The sequence below is a fragment of the Triturus cristatus genome, chromosome 10 (assembly GCF_964204655.1).
Source record: "Triturus cristatus chromosome 10, aTriCri1.1, whole genome shotgun sequence".
Taxonomy (NCBI): Eukaryota; Metazoa; Chordata; class Amphibia; order Caudata; family Salamandridae; genus Triturus; species Triturus cristatus.
Window position 1 is genome coordinate 442,830,184 of NC_140593.1, and position 24,028 is coordinate 442,854,211.

At 51.7% G+C, this 24,028-nt stretch overlaps 1 protein-coding gene across 2 annotated transcripts in view; it reads right to left on the bottom strand.

Annotated features, from left to right (window-relative positions):
* The window catches only part of ZNF438 (zinc finger protein 438), a 127,455-nt gene that overhangs the window by 89,378 nt on the left and 14,049 nt on the right, over positions 1-24,028 (bottom strand). The window lies entirely within an intron of this gene.

Sequence of the window (24,028 nt, forward strand, 5' to 3'; positions counted from 1 at the left end):
AGCGCAGCGAGTTTCCTGGGAGGTGGGGAAACCTTGTCTGCTCCGCTCCCGTCCGGACTGTTTGGGTAGTATCGATGTTCGTGGTTGCTCCGCTCCTGTAGGCGCTTGACAGGAGCCGGCCAACACGACATTCGGACATGCTCCAACAAGTCTTGGCTGCTCCGCTCTTCCGTAGACACTGATAGAGCCGGCCAGCGGGACTGGTCTTTGCACTCAGGGTTTAGAAGTGTGTGATTGAACCCCAGACTACCTCAGCATTGAGCCCCACTCTCCACCACACCATAACATAACCCTGCTAGTTTAGAACTTTTTTTGGCTATAGAATCTTTATTCGAACCATGACACTGGTGTGTATGAATGTGAAGGTGCCCTCTTTTTGGAGTCGTTCCTTTTAAGACCTCAAGGCGACCTGGAGAGACTCATAGCCTAATCATTGGTCTACCTGACTTCAAAAGGCACATCTGATTATTCTATTTTACAGAAGACTCACTAGAATAAAGGGAGCCATATGAGGAGAGTGGACATGTATTAATGTTTTGTTGGCAGACCATTCAAATTCTCCCTGTATTCCTTTCCAGGTCTTCCCTGATCAACTACCATCATTGCCTGACACACAAAAAAACCTTAGGGGAAGAGTGGTGGTCACTCCTGGGTTATTCCCCTCACTTTTAGCAAACAAGATCTCACGAGAGAGTTTTCATGTCTCACTCTGAGGGTTGTCTTCTGAAAGTGTGGAGAGCAATATCTTCGCTCCTGTGGAAAATTGGAACAGAAGGTTCCCCCTTCTTGGGACTAGCGCAACACTCCTCACTGCCTTAAGAAAACCAAAGCAGTGTCTTTCCCCACTATAGCCCGCTGGGTGCAGTAGGTTATGCAGGCCTGTATTGATACCAAAATGCTTGGAGCACATTCAGCGAGAGGGGCGATGGCCTCTAAAGCGTTTTGCCTTGGAGCTCCCTTGGTGAACATAAAGCGTGATTGGTCCTCAGACTCCACCTTCAAGAGGTTCTATTTTAAGCAGGTACTGGATGTTGCACAGTTGGTGGTGAGTAAGCTTTAAACTAGCATAATCCTTGCCTCTGATCCTGACATAGAATAAAAATGTGCTTACCTATAGTGAAGATAATATTTCAATTCTATTAAGGACACGGAAGCGAGGATTAGCCCAACCAGTGGTTAATTTGAACACTGGCCCTCCCAATTTGGCATTAAGTAATGCTTTCATGTTCAACGTTGTGAAATATACAAGTAATGCCATTATGTGGTTCTGTTGAAACACTTTTGGCAGGTTCATATGTTATTTATGGCAATTTGCATTCTAATTCTAACAGAAGTCTCGACACTGACAAACTTGTTCAGAATGGTCATTTACGGGTTTCCTCTCTGCCTAAGAAATGATCAATTGAAACAAGATGCATGATGACTCCAATTGAGTGCGATTCGCGTGAAGAAAGAGGGAGCCCTGGAATTAGAAGACAGACTATATTGGCACCAGTTGCATTGATTAAAAGATGGACATCCCAAGGGTTTCTGGGAACAGTAGCTTTCTTTCCTTGTTGACTTCAGAAAACTGCTGCTGTTTTGAAATTTTTAACAAAGTGAGAATTACCATAATCCTCGCCTCCATTTCCTTAATAGAAAAGAAACTTACCTTCACTATAGATAGGTACATTTTCATTCTTGCCCAGTTGTCCTTCAATTTTCCAGAAAAATTCCAGTTTACAAAATGGAAACTTGGCAGGAGAGTACTGTAGTCCCACCAAACGCTATCTTCCTCCACACTTTCTTCATGGCCCAAATGTGAGACAGTGAATGTGGTCAATCTACTTGGGTGCAATCTTCTGTAACATTAGTTGTTAGTTTACTACATTAGCTTCTCTCTTTATATTGGCTTATGCCCATGGCATTTGAATCTCAGAGTTACAAACACCATTTATGGCTGTAGTTTGTCTAATTTTAGTGCATAGTCAATGTGAGAAAGTGCCATCTTTCTTGCATGGTATGCCCCCACTTTTTGCTGAATTGCTGAATGTACTTTGACTGAGTGTGCCCTGGACTCCTGCCAATCAGGTGCCCAAGGCCTATGTTCCTTCCCTAAAACACAAAATCCAAATTGGCAAACTCTGGCCACATGTCAGCTCCTGGTAAATTGTACCCCAGGTACCCAGGTCCTTGTGACCAGGGAAGGCCTCTAAGGGCTGCAGCACTCATTGTGCCACCCTTGGAGGCCCTGTACCCTTACACACACACACTGTCCTTGCAGACTGAGTGTCTGGGTACAAGACAAAACAGTCGACATGGCACACATCCCTGTGTGCCATGGCCACCACCTACACTGCCATGGCATACATCAGCCACCCCTCTAGCTGGGTGCCATATGCCAATGGTGTGGGCGCAGGAGCCCTGTGCCCCTACAGTACCCAGGTCCATTCCTGGGCACTGTAAGTGCAGGGCTGCCATTTAAGAGGATATGGTGCTGAGAGCTCGTCAAACACGAACTCCACAGCACCATAATGGCAACACTGAAGACTGAGAAGTTTGGTATCAAACTTCTCAGCACATTAAACCCACACTGATGCCAGTGTGGGATTTAATGTACCAAGCACCCCAGAGGGCATCTTAGAGATGCCCCCTGAAACCTAACCTCCAATCCACGTCTGTTCTGAGGCTGCCACACAGCAGACATGCTGCTGGACCCCTGGGTAGGAGAGCCCCTGCTCTCCTGGGTCTGCAACAATGCACATCCTGGGTGAGGTGCTAAATCTCCTCCCCCAGGATGGGCAGGGGGAAGCTTCAAAGGCATGCCGCCTCTGTGAGCTTCCCCAGGCCACTGCAACCCCCCACTCTGGCGGGAAGCTTGGCCGGAAACCCCAAATAAGGACAGGGGATGTGCCAGCCTGCCAACCCCACACCTCAGGTGGGGGGGCAAGGTGAAGCACATCTCCAGGCTCTCGCCATCTTGAAGATGGGAAGCCCTGCCCAATCGGGACTAGGCTACTGCCCCCCTCCCACAGGAGAGAGGCAGGATAGGGGGTGTACCCACCCCAGGACAGGCACCCATTGGTCCCTGCCCTTCACCTACCTGTAACGCCCCTAAATCTGGTATTTAGGGGCACCCTGAACCTTCCTTCCGCAGATTCCAGATTCCTAAATCCGAAGAAGAGCTAGAAGAAAGAAGACCTGCCCTGCAGCTGCTAAGAAGAGGAAGACACCAACTGCTTTGGCCCCAGCCCTACCGGCCTGTCGACCCTCGATCCTGCTCCAACCCGGCATCTCTTGTGGCCAGCAACCTCACAAACCCCGGAGGACCTGGCTACCTTTTGACTCTAAGCCCCCTGGGACTCCCATGAGAAGAGGCTCTACTCAAAAACTACTTCTAATCCCTGGCAGCAGGCCGGGACCGCAAACCCAGCACACTCTGCACCCGCCAAGTCTGGCCTGTGCCGGAGTGAACAAAGACCACGAGGACGACCCCACGGCGACTGTGACCCCGAGTCCGGCACCCAAGGACCTCCCTCGACAGTCCTGAAGAAGCCTGTAGCCTCAGAACCAGATGCGCCCCCCCCCCAACCGCGATCAACAAAGGGTAAGATTTCCCGACACCAAAAGGCACCCGGCGCTCCGCGGGCCCCCTGTGCCCAATCCTGGGGTACCTACCTATGCTCCAACTACCAAACTTAACTCTCGAAGTGGTGGTGGCACCTGAAGATTCTTCATCCCCGAGCTTGCAGTCTTTTTCTAAACTGGAGATTACCCATTGAAATCAATTGAGCGCCCGAAGGCTCAAAAGCACCCTGCACCCAGCCGCCCGAGTGGCCCTGGCAGTGCAACCCCTACACCTATCTACTTCCCCACTTGCCCTGAGTAAGTGACCAGGAGCCCAGCTCCCACAGCCGCGTGGCCTGCTAGCCAGCAGTCACCAACCAAGGCCCCCCTACCTCTCATAGGATAACATTGGGCCTAACTCTCTCTGCACCCGGCCGCCCTTGTGCCGCTGAGGGTGAACCAACTTTACCTACCTGACCCTGGGAGACCCCCGAGTCTATGCCCAGAACCTCAACTCTGCCAGTCGAGTACTTACCTTTAAACCGATAACTAAATTTTCTCCATAGGGTAACATTGACTGGCTTTTCCTGAAATTTCTTCTAAGTGTGGACTTTTCAAAACGTAAAATATTCACCAAAAATCAGCTGAGTAACGAAAACGAAAATACTCACCTGCTATTAGGTGAGCTCCCAGTGCTGGATCTTGGTGCCCAGCACTGACTCTGAAAAATACTTACAACTGTACTTACCAGTAACCCAATTTTCTCCCATAGGAAATCATTGACTGTTTTTCTGTGAAATTTCTTCTAAGTGTCAATTTCTGCAAATGTTAAATATTCTTTAAAAATCGTATAAATCTGAAAACGTAATTACTTACCTGTTTTGGATAAAGGTCCCAGTACTGAGCCTAGGCACCCAGTACTGGATTACAAAAGTAACGAGAACATACTATACCTAGAACTTGAATTTTCTGCCATAGGGAATCATTGACTGTTTTCTATGAAATATTTTCTAAATGTCAACTTTTAAAATATGGTCTTAAAATCATCACAGTAATTAAGTCGACTTTTATCACTTGATTCCAAGTACTGACCCAGGACTAAATCTAGGATCCAGTCCTGGAATTCCAAAAGTAATCCTAAGAGTAATCTGTGGCAAATAACTTGAAACGTCCATTGAACTCAATGCATTATTGTGTTTAGAATTGTTTTGCCTATTGCAACCACTTGTAACTTTCTACAAAAGTCAATTGCATATTGCAAAAGTATTTATATAAAGCAGCTCATTCTGAGAAAGTATATTTTAATACCTTTTGTTGGTTCTAAAATAAAACAAGCATATATTTTTTTTATATATAAACCATTGGCCTAGAGTTCAGTTATTGAGTGTGTGAGACCATTTGCTGGCTGAGTGTGTGCCATAAATGCTTTACACTGTCCTCTGATACTGCCTTACTGCTTGACCAAGCTACCACTTTAGAGAGTAAGGTTATATCTAACTTTAGCCTCTGCCAAACCTCTGGGGACTGTGGACTCTGTACACACTGTACCTATTTGGGAACAGTATATACAGAGCCACTTTCTCACAGTCAACTGCACAGGCTTATGAGGGTGGAGCTATCTTGGCAGCAAGAAATCATTCCTTGCTACTACCACCAACACTTAATAGAAAGAATAAATTGAACTATGCAGTCTTTAAGCTAAAATTGCTACAGCTAACACAAACTTTGCCTTAATCTGTCATACTGAGTGCTTACATTCCTTTTGATTCTCAATTGTCTTTATATCATCAACAAATTCGAATGTTACCCTAAAGGTATGCTATGTTTTGCGTAATTAGCTTTGACACCAACCTGTTTCACCCAGGATGCCAAATATTAGTGTACTGCATATTATTTTGAGCTGTAATTTGGAATAGATCATTCGCTCAATTCAACAGAAAGCAAAACAATCGAGAAAGAACTGTAAATATAACATAGAAGGTGCCCCAGTATGTTCAGAAATGTTTAACCTTTTATGGCAACTGGCGTATGTTCCCATGTGGATAATTCTACAAAGTACAATCAGGAAGTCCACTTTTTTGCAGTCTGTCTATGTTATTCCCAGATTTCACATCACACTTTTGTGTTTCTAGAGTATGCTACGCTCTTCCTTCTGTGATTCCAGTTGCTCTGTACAAGATGTGAGATTTACTTTCAAGTCGGCTTTCTGTGATTATTGAAATGCAAAATATCATTGAATTAAATGACACCCAGTTTGATATAACCGTTTGCAAAAGATGGTAGATCAGCGGTTCTTAAAACTTTGACTTCTGTGAATCCCCAGTGAATCACTACTGAAAGTTGGGAATCCCTGAATAAGTGAATTTTACAATTTGAATGCCAAAACAGTGCACACAAAAACAAGCATACATAGCAAACCAATTTACAATCTATGAAGTACATTATTACACAGACAAAAAGTAAACATAATTGATATTTTAATTTAATGGCAAGGTTGGAACTTTTCAAAATTTGGTTTGCCTTCTCCTTTTTTTGCTCTTAATGCATGTTCTTTTTGTTGGCACGTACCAGTGCTTCAATTGAAGCCACCAATCTACTAAATTGGGTTTGATGTACTTGCACTACTTTAACTATATCGAGCATACAATACCGGCTTCATTTTCAGACAGCAATTTTTAATTTCTTCACATTTACAGACCCTTTAGAAATTTTCAATGTTGCTTTATGTTTATATACTTCATTATTATTATTACATTTTCTAAACCATTGCAGACCTTGTTCTCCTTCCCAGGTTAAAAAACACTGGTTTCGATTTTGCCCGTAGGCACACTGACTATACAGAACTACTGGATATTCTCTTACTCACACATTGGATATAGAGTTGACGGTGCAGCACATATCCATTTAATGTATTTATTTTGGGGGCTTTGTAAAGTGAGACAAGCCACCACTAGGAAGCCTCTGATCGCTTTGGATTAGATATATCAGTCAGGTAGTTTATCATTAGAAATAATAGTTAACAACTGTTGGAAACAGCCCCACTCCCACTCCGCAGGGTGGTGGTGGACCTTCCCAGCACACTGTGGTAGCTTGGCTCGAGTGGTCAGGAAACAGGCGCAGTGCTAAGCATACAATATACCCATACAATAACCATGCGTGCATCCGTTCCAAAAACGACTCTACACCGTAAAAATTATGAAAATATTCCTCTTTATCTTTTTCTCTTAGTTGCTGATTGGGAAAATAAATAACAATCACAATGTACAAGTTCTTAAATAGAGCAGGTCAAATAAATATTTGCTGTTTGCTGAAATAAATAGGGGTGATCATAAATAACAGGGCATAAATACAAGTGCAATATATACAGACAATTAAATACTTTGAGGTAATAAATACTGTACCAATAAATACTGTACCAATAAATACTGTTCACCAACAAGTCCTGTGGACCGATAAATACAGTGCAGTATTAAATAGATAAGAACTTAATAAATACAGTTTCCCCAATAAATAATTAGAAGTATACAGTAACACTCATGAATCAGATGACACTTCAATACTTAAGGGCTGATTTGGCCCAGGCACAGCTTGTAGGGTGTGGAAGGCTTGGGGGGTTCTACTCCCTGGCTGAGGCAAAGGCTGAGGCCTAAACTGAGGTAGATCAAAGGGGGGAATTCCAATGCCCTGGCTTCCCTTCTCCACACAACCTCTCTAGGTTAGTCCCAGTTCACCCCAGGCACAGTCAGGTGGGTTTCAGCACCTCCCTAGCCCCTTAGAGTAGTCTCTCAGGTCTCCACAGGGCCTTAGGCGCCCTCTACTCCACTTACTGCCCTTTTCTGATGTTCCGACGCCGCTGGAGTCGTGTCGACGCCGTGAGGCGGTTCCGGTTCGGTCTCGGCGGCCTCGGCACAATGTCAGTTCTTTGACGACGCCGGTAGGCGGTTCCGGTCCGATGTCGGTGGCCTCGGTTCGAACTCGACCTCCGATTCGATGGCGTCGGGCAGTCTCTTCACGAGGTCGACTTCGGGCGGCTCCGGTCCGATGGCGCTCTCGGCTCCGATGACGTCGGCCGGCCTGGCCTCGCTGTCGACTTCCGGCGACTCCGGGGTGCGATCCTCACCCCCGACCTCCGGTGCTCTTCCTCACAGGTTCCGGGCGACTCCGGAGTGCGATCCTCACTCCCGACCTCCGGTGCTCCTCTACCTCGGTCTCCGACGACTCCGGAGGGCGGACTTCACCTTTCCGATGACGCCGCTCACTCGACCTCGGTTCACCTCCTTCCCGACCCTTGGTATTCCTCTCGACCTCCGCCGGCGCCCTCTTACGACCTCAGGCGGCTCCGGGTACGACGTCTGCTACCTCAGTCAGCGCCGCTTCTCCACCTCGGGCTCCAGGTCTTCGGCTACTCGACGCCAGGCTCCAGGGAAACCAGTTCTCAGGTCAGAATCTTGCTGCTTTCTTGGTTCTAAGGCCTGTTCCTGCTGTCCAGGTCCTTAGGATGGTTTTCTTCTGTCTTCTTCCCACACAGGGCTATAGGCTGGGATCCATCAGTAGGGACAAGTATCAAGGGTGCGTTTATGGACCCCACTCCAGGCACAAGTTTCCACCCCTGCTGCTTCACTCCTTCCTTCTTCACTGCTGTGCTCCTCTCTCTTCACCAGTCAGGTGCCAACTGCCAGCTCCAACTGCCAACTGCCTCTCTTATCCTCCCAACATTCTAAACGGTTTCCAACTGTCACACAGTTCTGGAATCTCCTGGAAGGTTCTGGAAGGTGCTGGTAGGTTCCAGTGGATGCTGGTGATGTCACAGGAGGCCACCATTTTGTGCTTCAGGCCCTCAGACAGAAGTTTCAGGGGTAGCCAAAATGGCTCCCTGAATCTGTAGCAACACGAAAAAGTCTGGTGGTTCCCAAAAAGGAAAAAGTCAAACAGGGTTTGAGGCAAAAGTGGGACAAAATAAATAATGATGAGGAGGGACCACCCAAAGGGCTGACAGGTCTAACACGCGTCCCCCCCAGCTGAAAGTGGGGAGAGCTACCCAACCCCTTGGGAGTTCTCATCACTAAGGCGGAAATACCTTGAGAGACCGTCTGCATTGGCGTGGTCCACTCCAGGCCGATGTTCCACCTGAAAGTCCATCCCCTGTAGGGAAATAGACCACCTCAACAACTTGGGATTCTCCCCCTTCATTTGCATCAGCCAACGAAGGGGTCGGTGGTCGGTCTGAACCAGGAAGTGCGAGCCAAACAGGTATGGCCGCAACTTCTTCAGAGCCCATACCACTGCAAAGGCTTCACGCTCTATTGCACTCCACTTCTGTTCCCTGGGAAGTAGTCTCCTGGATAGGAAGACCACGGGTTGATCCAGACCCTCTTCGTTGAGTTGCGATAACACTGCCCCAATGCCATGTTCTGATGCATCTGTCTGGACAATGAACTTCTTGGAAAAGTCTGGGGCCCTTAAGACCGGGGCCTCGCACATGGCTTTCTTCAATCTCTCAAAGGCTTGCTGACAAGCCTCCGTCCAGACTACCCGTCGAGGTTGTTTCTTGGACGTGAGCTCCGTGAGAGGGGCTACGATGGTACCGTACCCCTTCACGAAGCGGCGATAGTATCCCGTGAGGCCCAAAAATGCTCGGACCTCAGTCTGTGTCTTGGGGGGTTCCCAGGCCATGATGGCCTCGATCTTCGCCTGGAGGGGTTGCACCGTTCCCCTACCCACCAAGTGTCCAAGGTACACTACCGACCCCTGCCCGATCTGGCACTTGCTGGCCTTGATCGTCAATCCAGCTTGTCTCAGGGCCTGGAGAACAGCTTGCAGGTGACGCAAGTGATCCTCCCAGCTGTTACTGAAGACGGCTATGTCATCCAGATAAGCAGCAGAGAAACTCTCCATTCCGGTGAGGATCTGGTTTACCAGGCGCTGAAACGTGGCAGGTGCGTTCTTGAGCCCAAAGGGCATCACACAGAACTGGTAGTGGCCATTGGGCGTGGAGAAGGCTGACCTTTCCCTTGCTCCATCAGTCAACGAGATCTGCCAGTACCCTGAAGTAAGGTCAAAGGTACTTAGATATTGGGCAGCTCCCAGACGGTCAATCAATTCATCCGCCCTAGGGATCGGATGAGCATCAGTCTTTGTCACTGAATTCAGTCCCCGGTAGTCCACACAGAACCTCAGTTCTGGTTGGGCACCCGGTGGTGCAGCTTTCGGTACTAGCACCACCGGACTGGACCAGGGGCTGCTAGAAGGTTCAATCACTCCTAGCTCCAGCATCTTAGTGACCTCACTATGAATGCTGGCCTTCACCTTGTCTGACATCCGGTAGATCTTGGACTTCACAGGTGGGCTGTCTCCTGTGTCCACGTCATGGACGCACAGGTGAGTCCTACCCGGGACAAGGGAGAACAACGAGGAGTACTGCCCCAGGACCTGGCGACAGTCCTCCTGCTGTTCAGGAGTTAGAGATGGGGAGAGAATCACTCCCTCCACCGACCCATCCTTTTCTTGAGACGCAAACAGATCAGGGAGAGGCTCGCTTTCCACGTCCTCTCCTCCGTCAGTCACCATCATCAAGATGACTTCGGGCCTCTCGTGGTGGGGTTTGAGGCGGTTGGCATGCAGCACCCGCAGGGGCTGACGAGGGGTCTTCAGGTCCACCAAGTAGGTAGCCTTACCCTTCTTCTCCAACACCTCAAAGGGTCCTGACCAGCGATCCTGGAGGGCACTAAGCTCTCCCGGTTCGATCACCCACACCTTCTGGCCAGGCTCCAACTCCACCGGGTGAGCGTTGTGGTCATACCACGCCTTCATTACTGCTTGGCTGGCTTCCAAGTTGTCAGAAGCTTGCTTCCACAACTTAGCCATTTGGCTCCGGAAGGCCAGCATGTAGCTCACCACATCCTGGGGGAGCTTTCTGGGAGTTCTTTCCCATCCGTCTCTCACCAGGTTAAGAGGTCCACGTACAGGGTGCCCATACAGAAGCTCGAAGGGGCTGAAGCCCACTCCCTTCTGTGGCACTTCCCTGTAAGAAAAAAGTAAACAGGGTAGGAGGACGTCCCATTTCCTCCGCAGGCTTTCAGGCAGACTTCTGATCATGCCCTTCAAGGTTTTGTTAAACCTCTCCACCAGACCATTGGTCTGGGGGTGGTAAGGAGTTGTGAACCGGTAGGTCACTCCACACTCCTTCCACATTGCCCGCATATATGCCGACATGAAGTTGGTCCCCCTGTCGGACACAACTTCCTTGGGAAAACCCACTCGGGTAAAGATTCCCATCAGGGCCCTAGCCACAACAGGTGCTGTTATGGTCCTCAGAGGTATTGCCTCTGGGTACCGTGTGGCATGATCCACCAGAACCAGGATAAACCTGTGACCAGCTGATGTTGGCGGATCTAACGGACCCACAATGTCGATGCCCACCCTTTCAAAGGGGGTGCTAACGACAGGAAGTGGTTCCAGGGGAGCTTTCAGCTTCACCCCTGTTTTCCCACTGGCTTGGCAAGACACACATGTCCGGCAGTAGGTATCGGACGACACTTTCATCTGAGGCCAATAAAAGTGTGGGACAAGACGGGCGAAGGTCTTGTCTTGCCCCAGGTGTCCTGCCAATGGTATCTCGTGAGCCAACTCTAAAAGGAAGGCTCGATAACGTTGAGGGACTACCAAGGCTCGTGACGATCCATGTAGGGGTGCCTTGGGTTCACTGTAGAGGAGGCCATCCTCCCAGTAAACACTGTAGTTCCCTTCAACGTTCCCTGCTGCCTGGGCTTCGGCCTGTCGCCTCAGCCCCTCAAGGGTAGGGCACTCCCTCTGGCCCTGGCAGAATTCCTCCCTGGACGGGCCTCCCTCCACGTGCCACTCGGCCGGGATGGGTAGGTCCTCCAGGTTGGTAACGTCCCCCTCCGCAGACTCCTGGTCCACCACCTCCGGTGGCCTATCCGTCCTACGGGGTGGAGACGCCGAGGCAGGCTCCTCCTGTCCTCGGTTCTTCCCTTGACTGGCAGCTGGCTGGGCCTTTGTTCCAGGCTCCAGCCGGAATGAACTCCCTCTTCGGGTAGTCACGGACCTTGTGCTAACACAGGCCCAGTCAGGTGTACCCAGCATCTCGGTGTGAGTCCGGTATTCCACCTCCTTCCAAGCGTTGTGCTCCATGTCATTGCCCAGCAGACAATCGACTGGCACGGCAGGGCTTACGGCAACTCGAAGTGAACCTGCAACCCCCCCCCATTCAAAGGGAACCTCAGCCACGGGATAGTGGCCGGTTCTGCCGTCAGCCATCGCGGCTGGGTGGAGTACATCGGGAATGACTTGCTCTGGAGACACCAGTTGGCTACGTACCATAGTCATACTGGCTCCTGTGTCTCTCAGAGCCTCCCCTCTTTGGCCATTGATGGTGATCCACTGCCCATACTTTGCAGTATTTGCGGGCACCTGGATCTTAGGAACCATCTCCCGTTCTCCCAGGGACACTAAAGTGACACCCGCCCACTCCCTTCCCTTAGTTAAGGGCATCTCCTCCCCGAGCACTACACTAGCTACTCCGGGGGGCTTTCCTCCAGTGGGAGGGGGTGAGCGTTTCTGACACTTCGGATCTCCTTTATAGTGTCCAACGCCACCGCACTCGTAGCAATGGACAACCCTTGGCTGCTGACTCTGGCCAGGATTAGGGTTTCTGGGAGGGTTAGCCTTAGAGGTGAATCCGGTTCCCTTCCCTTGGAAGTTATTTTGGGGGCCTTTGGAGAACTCCTTTTTCTTTTCCCCTCCTTCTTTCTTCTGGGGGGCGCCCTGTCCGGCCTTTTGAGTATCCCCTCCAGTCCCCCTTGTGGACACCCGGGTACTAGCCCAAATGTCCGCCTCCTCAGCAAGCTTCCGGGGACTGGTCAGCTTGCTATCCACCAGGTGTTGCCGCAGTTCAGGGAAACATTTCTCGAGTAGGTGTTCCTTCAACACTAGGTCAAACAGCTCCTCGTAGTTCCTTACTTCACTGCCCTGAATCCAACCTTCCAGTGCCTTCTTTGCATAGTCCAGGAAGTCCACCCAATTCTGTGTGCCCAGTTTGTGACTACCCCTGAACTTCTGTCTGTACTTTTCCGGAGTAAGTCCAAACTTCCTGATGAGCGCCAGTTTCATGGTGGGGTAGTGGGTTTGCTCATCCTCTTCGAGGGCCAATAAAGCATCCCTACCAGCTGGAGGCATGTATTTATACAGTCCCCCTCCCCAATACTTCGCTGGAACCCCATGGGCCCTCAATGAGACCTCATAGGCTGCTAGCCACTTGGCGATGTCGTCACCTGCCCCATAGCTCGCTACAATGTCCTTTGGCAGGTAAGGTTTGGATTCCCTGGTGGACTCTTGGTTTTGGCTGCCACCATTGGGAACAGGTTGTGCCCCGATTCGCAAAATCTGAAGATCTATTTCTTTCAGGCGCAATTCATGGGCCATCCTCTGCTCCTCCTTTTCCTTCTCCAGCTTTGCTAAGTCCCATGTGAGCTGTCTTTTCTCCCTCCGGTCTGCTAACTCCACTTCAGACAAGCCCCCACTAGAGGCACGGCTGCCCCCCCTAGAAAGTGTCCTGGGCCCTGCGGACAGGTTCCCCACCTCAGGTTGGTACATCTCAGCCCCCTCGGGGTCAGGCCCTCCATCCCTGTCTTCTTCCTCAGCCTTGCTTTCCCTGCGTGCCTCCCCCCAAGCCCTTAAGCTGGTTTGAAGTGCACCCTTCTTTGCTCCTGGGGGACAGTACACCCCCTCTCGCTGGCAAAACTCCCTGAGTTGGGCCACAGTGTACGTGTCTAGATTTTCAAGAACAAACTCCATCTTGCCCACTCAGGTTAGAGGACAGGTTTTGTGCAGTAACAATGCAGGGGGGTACCTTTAATAATACCTCCTCCCACCACCAGAGTAAATTTGGAAAAAACAAAAACCCACAATTTGGAAGGCCGCTGTGAGAAAACTCCCGGTGTAGGCCTATGGACTACCCACAGTTATTGTTGAGTATATGTAGGCACAGCTCTATCCCACCACTGAACACCAATTTATGTTGGAAACAGCCCCACTCCCACTCCGCAGGGTGGTGGTGGACCTTCCCAGCACACTGTGGTAGCTTGGCTCGAGTGGTCAGGAAACAGGCGCAGTGCTAAGCATACAATATACCCATACAATAACCATGCGTGCATCCGTTCCAAAAACGACTCTACACCGTAAAAATTATGAAAATATTCCTCTTTATCTTTTTCTCTTAGTTGCTGATTGGGAAAATAAATAACAATCACAATGTACAAGTTCTTAAATAGAGCAGGTCAAATAAATATTTGCTGTTTGCTGAAATAAATAGGGGTGATCATAAATAACAGGGCATAAATACAAGTGCAATATATACAGACAATTAAATACTTTGAGGTAATAAATACTGTACCAATAAATACTGTACCAATAAATACTGTTCACCAACAAGTCCTGTGGACCGATAAATACAGTGCAGTATTAAATAGATAAGAACTTAATAAATACAGTTTCCCCAATAAATAATTAGAAGTATACAGTAACACTCATGAATCAGATGACACTTCAATACTTAAGGGCTGATTTGGCCCAGGCACAGCTTGTAGGGTGTGGAAGGCTTGGGGGGTTCTACTCCCTGGCTGAGGCAAAGGCTGAGGCCTAAACTGAGGTAGATCAAAGGGGGGAATTCCAATGCCCTGGCTTCCCTTCTCCACACAACCTCTCTAGGTTAGTCCCAGTTCACCCCAGGCACAGTCAGGTGGGTTTCAGCACCTCCCTAGCCCCTTAGAGTAGTCTCTCAGGTCTCCACAGGGCCTTAGGCGCCCTCTACTCCACTTACTGCCCTTTTCTGATGTTCCGACGCCGCTGGAGTCGTGTCGACGCCGTGAGGCGGTTCCGGTTCGGTCTCGGCGGCCTCGGCACAATGTCAGTTCTTTGACGACGCCGGTAGGCGGTTCCGGTCCGATGTCGGTGGCCTCGGTTCGAACTCGACCTCCGATTCGATGGCGTCGGGCAGTCTCTTCACGAGGTCGACTTCGGGCGGCTCCGGTCCGATGGCGCTCTCGGCTCCGATGACGTCGGCCGGCCTGGCCTCGCTGTCGACTTCCGGCGACTCCGGGGTGCGATCCTCACCCCCGACCTCCGGTGCTCTTCCTCACAGGTTCCGGGCGACTCCGGAGTGCGATCCTCACTCCCGACCTCCGGTGCTCCTCTACCTCGGTCTCCGACGACTCCGGAGGGCGGACTTCACCTTTCCGATGACGCCGCTCACTCGACCTCGGTTCACCTCCTTCCCGACCCTTGGTATTCCTCTCGACCTCCGCCGGCGCCCTCTTACGACCTCAGGCGGCTCCGGGTACGACGTCTGCTACCTCAGTCAGCGCCGCTTCTCCACCTCGGGCTCCAGGTCTTCGGCTACTCGACGCCAGGCTCCAGGGAAACCAGTTCTCAGGTCAGAATCTTGCTGCTTTCTTGGTTCTAAGGCCTGTTCCTGCTGTCCAGGTCCTTAGGATGGTTTTCTTCTGTCTTCTTCCCACACAGGGCTATAGGCTGGGATCCATCAGTAGGGACAAGTATCAAGGGTGGGTTTATGGACCCCACTCCAGGCACAAGTTTCCACCCCTGCTGCTTCACTCCTTCCTCCTTCACTGCTGTGCTCCTCTCTCTTCACCAGTCAGGTGCCAACTGCCAGCTCCAACTGCCAACTGCCTCTCTTATCCTCCCAACATTCTAAACGGTTTCCAACTGTCACACAGTTCTGGAATCTCCTGGAAGGTTCTGGAAGGTGCTGGTAGGTTCCAGTGGATGCTGGTGATGTCACAGGAGGCCACCATTTTGTGCTTCAGGCCCTCAGACAGAAGTTTCAGGGGTAGCCAAAATGGCTCCCTGAATCTGTAGCAACACGAAAAAGTCTGGTGGTTCCCAAAAAGGAAAAAGTCAAACAGGGTTTGAGGCAAAAGTGGGACAAAATAAATAATGATGAGGAGGGACCACCCAAAGGGCTGACAGGTCTAACACGCGTCCCCCCCAGCTGAAAGTGGGGAGAGCTACCCAACCCCTTGGGAGTTCTCATCACTAAGGCGGAAATACCTTGAGAGACCGTCTGCATTGGCGTGGTCCACTCCAGGCCGATGTTCCACCTGAAAGTCCATCCCCTGTAGGGAAATAGACCACCTCAACAACTTGGGATTCTCCCCCTTCATTTGCATCAGCCAACGAAGGGGTCGGTGGTCGGTCTGAACCAGGAAGTGCGAGCCAAACAGGTATGGCCGCAACTTCTTCAGAGCCCATACCACTGCAAAGGCTTCACGCTCTATTGCACTCCACTTCTGTTCCCTGGGAAGTAGTCTCCTGGATAGGAAGACCACGGGTTGATCCAGACCCTCTTCGTTGAGTTGCGATAACACTGCCCCAATGCCATGTTCTGATGCATCTGTCTGGACAATGAACTTCTTGGAAAAGTCTGGGGCCCTTAAGACCGGGGCCTCGCACATGGCTTTCTTCAATCTCTCAAAGGCTTGCTGACAAGCCTCCGTCCAGACTACCCGTCGAGGTTGTTTCTTGGACGTGAGCTCCGTGAGAGGGGCTACGATGGTACCGTACCCCTTCACGAAGCGGCGATAGTATCCCGTGAGGCCCAAAAATGCTCGGACCTCAGTCTGTGTCTTGGGGGGTTCCCAGGCCATGATGGCCTCGATCTTCGCCTGGAGGGGTTGCACCGTTCCCCTACCCACCAAGTGTCCAAGGTACACTACCGACCCCTGCCCGATCTGGCACTTGCTGGCCTTGATCGTCAATCCAGCTTGTCTCAGGGCCTGGAGAACAGCTTGCAGGTGACGCAAGTGATCCTCCCAGCTGTTACTGAAGACGGCTATGTCATCCAGATAAGCAGCAGAGAAACTCTCCATTCCGGTGAGGATCTGGTTTACCAGGCGCTGAAACGTGGCAGGTGCGTTCTTGAGCCCAAAGGGCATCACACAGAACTGGTAGTGGCCATTGGGCGTGGAGAAGGCTGACCTTTCCCTTGCTCCATCAGTCAACGAGATCTGCCAGTACCCTGAAGTAAGGTCAAAGGTACTTAGATATTGGGCAGCTCCCAGACGGTCAATCAATTCATCCGCCCTAGGGATCGGATGAGCATCAGTCTTTGTCACTGAATTCAGTCCCCGGTAGTCCACACAGAACCTCAGTTCTGGTTGGGCACCCGGTGGTGCAGCTTTCGGTACTAGCACCACCGGACTGGACCAGGGGCTGCTAGAAGGTTCAATCACTCCTAGCTCCAGCATCTTAGTGACCTCACTATGAATGCTGGCCTTCACCTTGTCTGACATCCGGTAGATCTTGGACTTCACAGGTGGGCTGTCTCCTGTGTCCACGTCATGGACGCACAGGTGAGTCCTACCCGGGACAAGGGAGAACAACGAGGAGTACTGCCCCAGGACCTGGCGACAGTCCTCCTGCTGTTCAGGAGTTAGAGATGGGGAGAGAATCACTCCCTCCACCGACCCATCCTTTTCTTGAGACGCAAACAGATCAGGGAGAGGCTCGCTTTCCACGTCCTCTCCTCCGTCAGTCACCATCATCAAGATGACTTCGGGCCTCTCGTGGTGGGGTTTGAGGCGGTTGGCATGCAGCACCCGCAGGGGCTGACGAGGGGTCTTCAGGTCCACCAAGTAGGTAGCCTTACCCTTCTTCTCCAACACCTCAAAGGGTCCTGACCAGCGATCCTGGAGGGCACTAAGCTCTCCCGGTTCGATCACCCACACCTTCTGGCCAGGCTCCAACTCCACCGGGTGAGCGTTGTGGTCATACCACGCCTTCATTACTGCTTGGCTGGCTTCCAAGTTGTCAGAAGCTTGCTTCCACAACTTAGCCATTTGGCTCCGGAAGGCCAGCATGTAGCTCACCACATCCTGGGGGAGCTTTCTGGGAGTTCTTTCCCATCCGTCTCTCACCAGGTTAAGAGGTCCACGTACAGGGTGCCCATACAGAAGCTCGAAGGGGCTGAAGCCCACTCCCTTCTGTGGCACTTCCCTGTAAGAAAAAAGTAAACAGGGTAAGAGGACGTCCCATTTCCTCCGCAGGCTTTCAGGCAGACTTCTGATCATGCCCTTCAAGGTTTTGTTAAACCTCTCCACCAGACCATTGGTCTGGGGGTGGTAAGGAGTTGTGAACCGGTAGGTCACTCCACACTCCTTCCACATTGCCCGCATATATGCCGACATGAAGTTGGTCCCCCTGTCGGACACAACTTCCTTGGGAAAACCCACTCGGGTAAAGATTCCCATCAGGGCCCTAGCCACAACAGGTGCTGTTATGGTCCTCAGAGGTATTGCCTCTGGGTACCGTGTGGCATGATCCACCAGAACCAGGATAAACCTGTGACCAGCTGATGTTGGCGGATCTAACGGACCCACAATGTCGATGCCCACCCTTTCAAAGGGGGTGCTAACGACAGGAAGTGGTTCCAGGGGAGCTTTCAGCTTCACCCCTGTTTTCCCACTGGCTTGGCAAGACACACATGTCCGGCAGTAGGTATCGGACGACACTTTCATCTGAGGCCAATAAAAGTGTGGGACAAGACGGGCGAAGGTCTTGTCTTGCCCCAGGTGTCCTGCCAATGGTATCTCGTGAGCCAACTCTAAAAGGAAGGCTCGATAACGTTGAGGGACTACCAAGGCTCGTGACGATCCATGTAGGGGTGCCTTGGGTTCACTGTAGAGGAGGCCATCCTCCCAGTAAACACTGTAGTTCCCTTCAACGTTCCCTGCTGCCTGGGCTTCGGCCTGTCGCCTCAGCCCCTCAAGGGTAGGGCACTCCCTCTGGCCCTGGCAGAATTCCTCCCTGGACGGGCCTCCCTCCACGTGCCACTCGGCCGGGATGGGTAGGTCCTCCAGGTTGGTAACGTCCCCCTCCGCAGACTCCTGGTCCACCACCTCCGGTGGCCTATCCGTCCTACGGGGTGGAGACGCCGAGGCAGGCTCCTCCTGTCCTCGGTTCTTCCCTTGACTGGCAGCTGGCTGGGCCTTTGTTCCAGGCTCCAGCCGGAATGAACTCCCTCTTCGGGTAGTCACGGACCTTGTGCTAACACAGGCCCAGTCAGGTGTACCCAGCATCTCGGTGTGAGTCCGGTATTCCACCTCCTTCCAAGCGTTGTGCTCCATGTCATTGCCCAGCAGACAATCGACTGGCACGGCAGGGCTTACGGCAACTCGAAGTGAACCTGCAACCCCCCCCCATTCAAAGGGAACCTCAGCCACGGGATAGTGGCCGGTTCTGCCGTCAGCCATCGCGGCTGGGTGGAGTACATCGGGAATGACTTGCTCTGGAGACACCAGTTGGCTACGTACCATAGTCATACTGGCTCCTGTGTCTCTCAGAGCCTCCCCTCTTTGGCCATTGATGGTGATCCACTGCCCATACTTTGCAGTATTTGCGGGCACCTGGATCTTAGGAACCATCTCCCGTTCTCCCAGGGACACTAAAGTGACACCCGCCCACTCCCTTCCCTTAGTTAAGGGCATCTCCTCCCCGAGCACTACACTAGCTACTCCGGGGGGCTTTCCTCCAGTGGGAGGGGGTGAGCGTTTCTGACACTTCGGATCTCCTTTATAGTGTCCAACGCCACCGCACTCGTAGCAATGGACAACCCTTGGCTGCTGACTCTGGCCAGGATTAGGGTTTCTGGGAGGGTTAGCCTTAGAGGTGAATCCGGTTCCCTTCCCTTGGAAGTTATTTTGGGGGCCTTTGGAGAACTCCTTTTTCTTTTCCCCTCCTTCTTTCTTCTGGGGGGCGCCCTGTCCGGCCTTTTGAGTATCCCCTCCAGTCCCCCTTGTGGACACCCGGGTACTAGCCCAAATGTCCGCCTCCTCAGCAAGCTTCCGGGGACTGGTCAGCTTGCTATCCACCAGGTGTTGCCGCAGTTCAGGGAAACATTTCTCGAGTAGGTGTTCCTTCAACACTAGGTCAAACAGCTCCTCGTAGTTCCTTACTTCACTGCCCTGAATCCAACCTTCCAGTGCCTTCTTTGCATAGTCCAGGAAGTCCACCCAATTCTGTGTGCCCAGTTTGTGACTACCCCTGAACTTCTGTCTGTACTTTTCCGGAGTAAGTCCAAACTTCCTGATGAGCGCCAGTTTCATGGTGGGGTAGTGGGTTTGCTCATCCTCTTCGAGGGCCAATAAAGCATCCCTACCAGCTGGAGGCATGTATTTATACAGTCCCCCTCCCCAATACTTCGCTGGAACCCCATGGGCCCTCAATGAGACCTCATAGGCTGCTAGCCACTTGGCGATGTCGTCACCTGCCCCATAGCTCGCTACAATGTCCTTTGGCAGGTAAGGTTTGGATTCCCTGGTGGACTCTTGGTTTTGGCTGCCACCATTGGGAACAGGTTGTGCCCCGATTCGCAAAATCTGAAGATCTATTTCTTTCAGGCGCAATTCATGGGCCATCCTCTGCTCCTCCTTTTCCTTCTCCAGCTTTGCTAAGTCCCATGTGAGCTGTCTTTTCTCCCTCCGGTCTGCTAACTCCACTTCAGACAAGCCCCCGCTAGAGGCACGGCTGCCCCCCCTAGAAAGTGTCCTGGGCCCTGCGGACAGGTTCCCCACCTCAGGTTGGTACATCTCAGCCCCCTCGGGGTCAGGCCCTCCATCCCTGTCTTCTTCCTCAGCCTTGCTTTCCCTGCGTGCCTCCCCCCAAGCCCTTAAGCTGGTTTGAAGTGCACCCTTCTTTGCTCCTGGGGGACAGTACACCCCCTCTCGCTGGCAAAACTCCCTGAGTTGGGCCACAGTGTACGTGTCTAGATTTTCAAGAACAAACTCCATCTTGCCCACTCAGGTTAGAGGACAGGTTTTGTGCAGTAACAATGCAGGGGGGTACCTTTAATAATACCTCCTCCCACCACCAGAGTAAATTTGGAAAAAACAAAAACCCACAATTTGGAAGGCCGCTGTGAGAAAACTCCCGGTGTAGGCCTATGGACTACCCACAGTTATTGTTGAGTATATGTAGGCACAGCTCTATCCCACCACTGAACACCAATTTATGTTGGAAACAGCCCCACTCCCACTCCGCAGGGTGGTGGTGGACCTTCCCAGCACACTGTGGTAGCTTGGCTCGAGTGGTCAGGAAACAGGCGCAGTGCTAAGCATACAATATACCCATACAATAACCATGCGTGCATCCGTTCCAAAAACGACTCTACACCGTAAAAATTATGAAAATATTCCTCTTTATCTTTTTCTCTTAGTTGCTGATTGGGAAAATAAATAACAATCACAATGTACAAGTTCTTAAATAGAGCAGGTCAAATAAATATTTGCTGTTTGCTGAAATAAATAGGGGTGATCATAAATAACAGGGCATAAATACAAGTGCAATATATACAGACAATTAAATACTTTGAGGTAATAAATACTGTACCAATAAATACTGTACCAATAAATACTGTTCACCAACAAGTCCTGTGGACCGATAAATACAGTGCAGTATTAAATAGATAAGAACTTAATAAATACAGTTTCCCCAATAAATAATTAGAAGTATACAGTAACACTCATGAATCAGATGACACTTCAATACTTAAGGGCTGATTTGGCCCAGGCACAGCTTGTAGGGTGTGGAAGGCTTGGGGGGTTCTACTCCCTGGCTGAGGCAAAGGCTGAGGCCTAAACTGAGGTAGATCAAAGGGGGGAATTCCAATGCCCTGGGTTCCCTTCTCCACACAACCTCTCTAGGTTAGTCCCAGTTCACCCCAGGCACAGTCAGGTGGGTTTCAGCACCTCCCTAGCCCCTTAGAGTAGTCTCTCAGGTCTCCACAGGGCCTTAGGCGCCCTCTACTCCACTTACTGCCCTTTTCTGATGTTCCGACGCCGCTGGAGTCGTGTCGACGCCGTGAGGCGGTTCCGGTTCGGTCTCGGCGGCCTCGGCACAATGTCAGTTCTTTGACGACGCCGGTAGGCGGTTCCGGTCCGATGTCGGTGGCCTCGGTTCGAACTCGACCTCCGATTCGATGGCGTCGGGCAGTCTCTTCACGAGGTCGACTTCGGGCGGCTCCGGTCCGATGGCGCTCTCGGCTCAGATGACGTCGGCCGGCCTGGCCTCGCTGTCGACTTCCGGCGACTCCGGGGTGCGATCCTCACCCCCGACCTCCGGTGCTCTTCCTCACAGGTTCCGGGCGACTCCGGAGTGCGATCCTCACTCCCGACCTCCGGTGCTCCTCTACCTCGGTCTCCGACGACTCCGGAGGGCGGACTTCACCTTTCCGATGACGCCGCTCACTCGACCTCGGTTCACCTCCTTCCCGACCCTTGGTATTCCTCTCGACCTCCGCCGGCGCCCTCTTACGACCTCAGGCGGCTCCGGGTACGACGTCTGCTACCTCAGTCAGCGCCGCTTCTCCACCTCGGGCTCCAGGTCTTCGGCTACTCGACGCCAGGCTCCAGGGAAACCAGTTCTCAGGTCAGAATCTTGCTGCTTTCTTGGTTCTAAGGCCTGTTCCTGCTGTCCAGGTCCTTAGGATGGTTTTCTTCTGTCTTCTTCCCACACAGGGCTATAGGCTGGGATCCATCAGTAGGGACAAGTATCAAGGGTGGGTTTATGGACCCCACTCCAGGCACAAGTTTCCACCCCTGCTGCTTCACTCCTTCCTCCTTCACTGCTGTGCTCCTCTCTCTTCACCAGTCAGGTGCCAACTGCCAGCTCCAACTGCCAACTGCCTCTCTTATCCTCCCAACATTCTAAACGGTTTCCAACTGTCACACAGTTCTGGAATCTCCTGGAAGGTTCTGGAAGGTGCTGGTAGGTTCCAGTGGATGCTGGTGATGTCACAGGAGGCCACCATTTTGTGCTTCAGGCCCTCAGACAGAAGTTTCAGGGGTAGCCAAAATGGCTCCCTGAATCTGTAGCAACACGAAAAAGTCTGGTGGTTCCCAAAAAGGAAAAAGTCAAACAGGGTTTGAGGCAAAAGTGGGACAAAATAAATAATGATGAGGAGGGACCACCCAAAGGGCTGACAGGTCTAACACGCGTCCCCCCCAGCTGAAAGTGGGGAGAGCTACCCAACCCCTTGGGAGTTCTCATCACTAAGGCGGAAATACCTTGAGAGACCGTCTGCATTGGCGTGGTCCACTCCAGGCCGATGTTCCACCTGAAAGTCCATCCCCTGTAGGGAAATAGACCACCTCAACAACTTGGGATTCTCCCCCTTCATTTGCATCAGCCAACGAAGGGGTCGGTGGTCGGTCTGAACCAGGAAGTGCGAGCCAAACAGGTATGGCCGCAACTTCTTCAGAGCCCATACCACTGCAAAGGCTTCACGCTCTATTGCACTCCACTTCTGTTCCCTGGGAAGTAGTCTCCTGGATAGGAAGACCACGGGTTGATCCAGACCCTCTTCGTTGAGTTGCGATAACACTGCCCCAATGCCATGTTCTGATGCATCTGTCTGGACAATGAACTTCTTGGAAAAGTCTGGGGCCCTTAAGACCGGGGCCTCGCACATGGCTTTCTTCAATCTCTCAAAGGCTTGCTGACAAGCCTCCGTCCAGACTACCCGTCGAGGTTGTTTCTTGGACGTGAGCTCCGTGAGAGGGGCTACGATGGTACCGTACCCCTTCACGAAGCGGCGATAGTATCCCGTGAGGCCCAAAAATGCTCGGACCTCAGTCTGTGTCTTGGGGGGTTCCCAGGCCATGATGGCCTCGATCTTCGCCTGGAGGGGTTGCACCGTTCCCCTACCCACCAAGTGTCCAAGGTACACTACCGACCCCTGCCCGATCTGGCACTTGCTGGCCTTGATCGTCAATCCAGCTTGTCTCAGGGCCTGGAGAACAGCTTGCAGGTGACGCAAGTGATCCTCCCAGCTGTTACTGAAGACGGCTATGTCATCCAGATAAGCAGCAGAGAAACTCTCCATTCCGGTGAGGATCTGGTTTACCAGGCGCTGAAACGTGGCAGGTGCGTTCTTGAGCCCAAAGGGCATCACACAGAACTGGTAGTGGCCATTGGGCGTGGAGAAGGCTGACCTTTCCCTTGCTCCATCAGTCAACGAGATCTGCCAGTACCCTGAAGTAAGGTCAAAGGTACTTAGATATTGGGCAGCTCCCAGACGGTCAATCAATTCATCCGCCCTAGGGATCGGATGAGCATCAGTCTTTGTCACTGAATTCAGTCCCCGGTAGTCCACACAGAACCTCAGTTCTGGTTGGGCACCCGGTGGTGCAGCTTTCGGTACTAGCACCACCGGACTGGACCAGGGGCTGCTAGAAGGTTCAATCACTCCTAGCTCCAGCATCTTAGTGACCTCACTATGAATGCTGGCCTTCACCTTGTCTGACATCCGGTAGATCTTGGACTTCACAGGTGGGCTGTCTCCTGTGTCCACGTCATGGACGCACAGGTGAGTCCTACCCGGGACAAGGGAGAACAACGAGGAGTACTGCCCCAGGACCTGGCGACAGTCCTCCTGCTGTTCAGGAGTTAG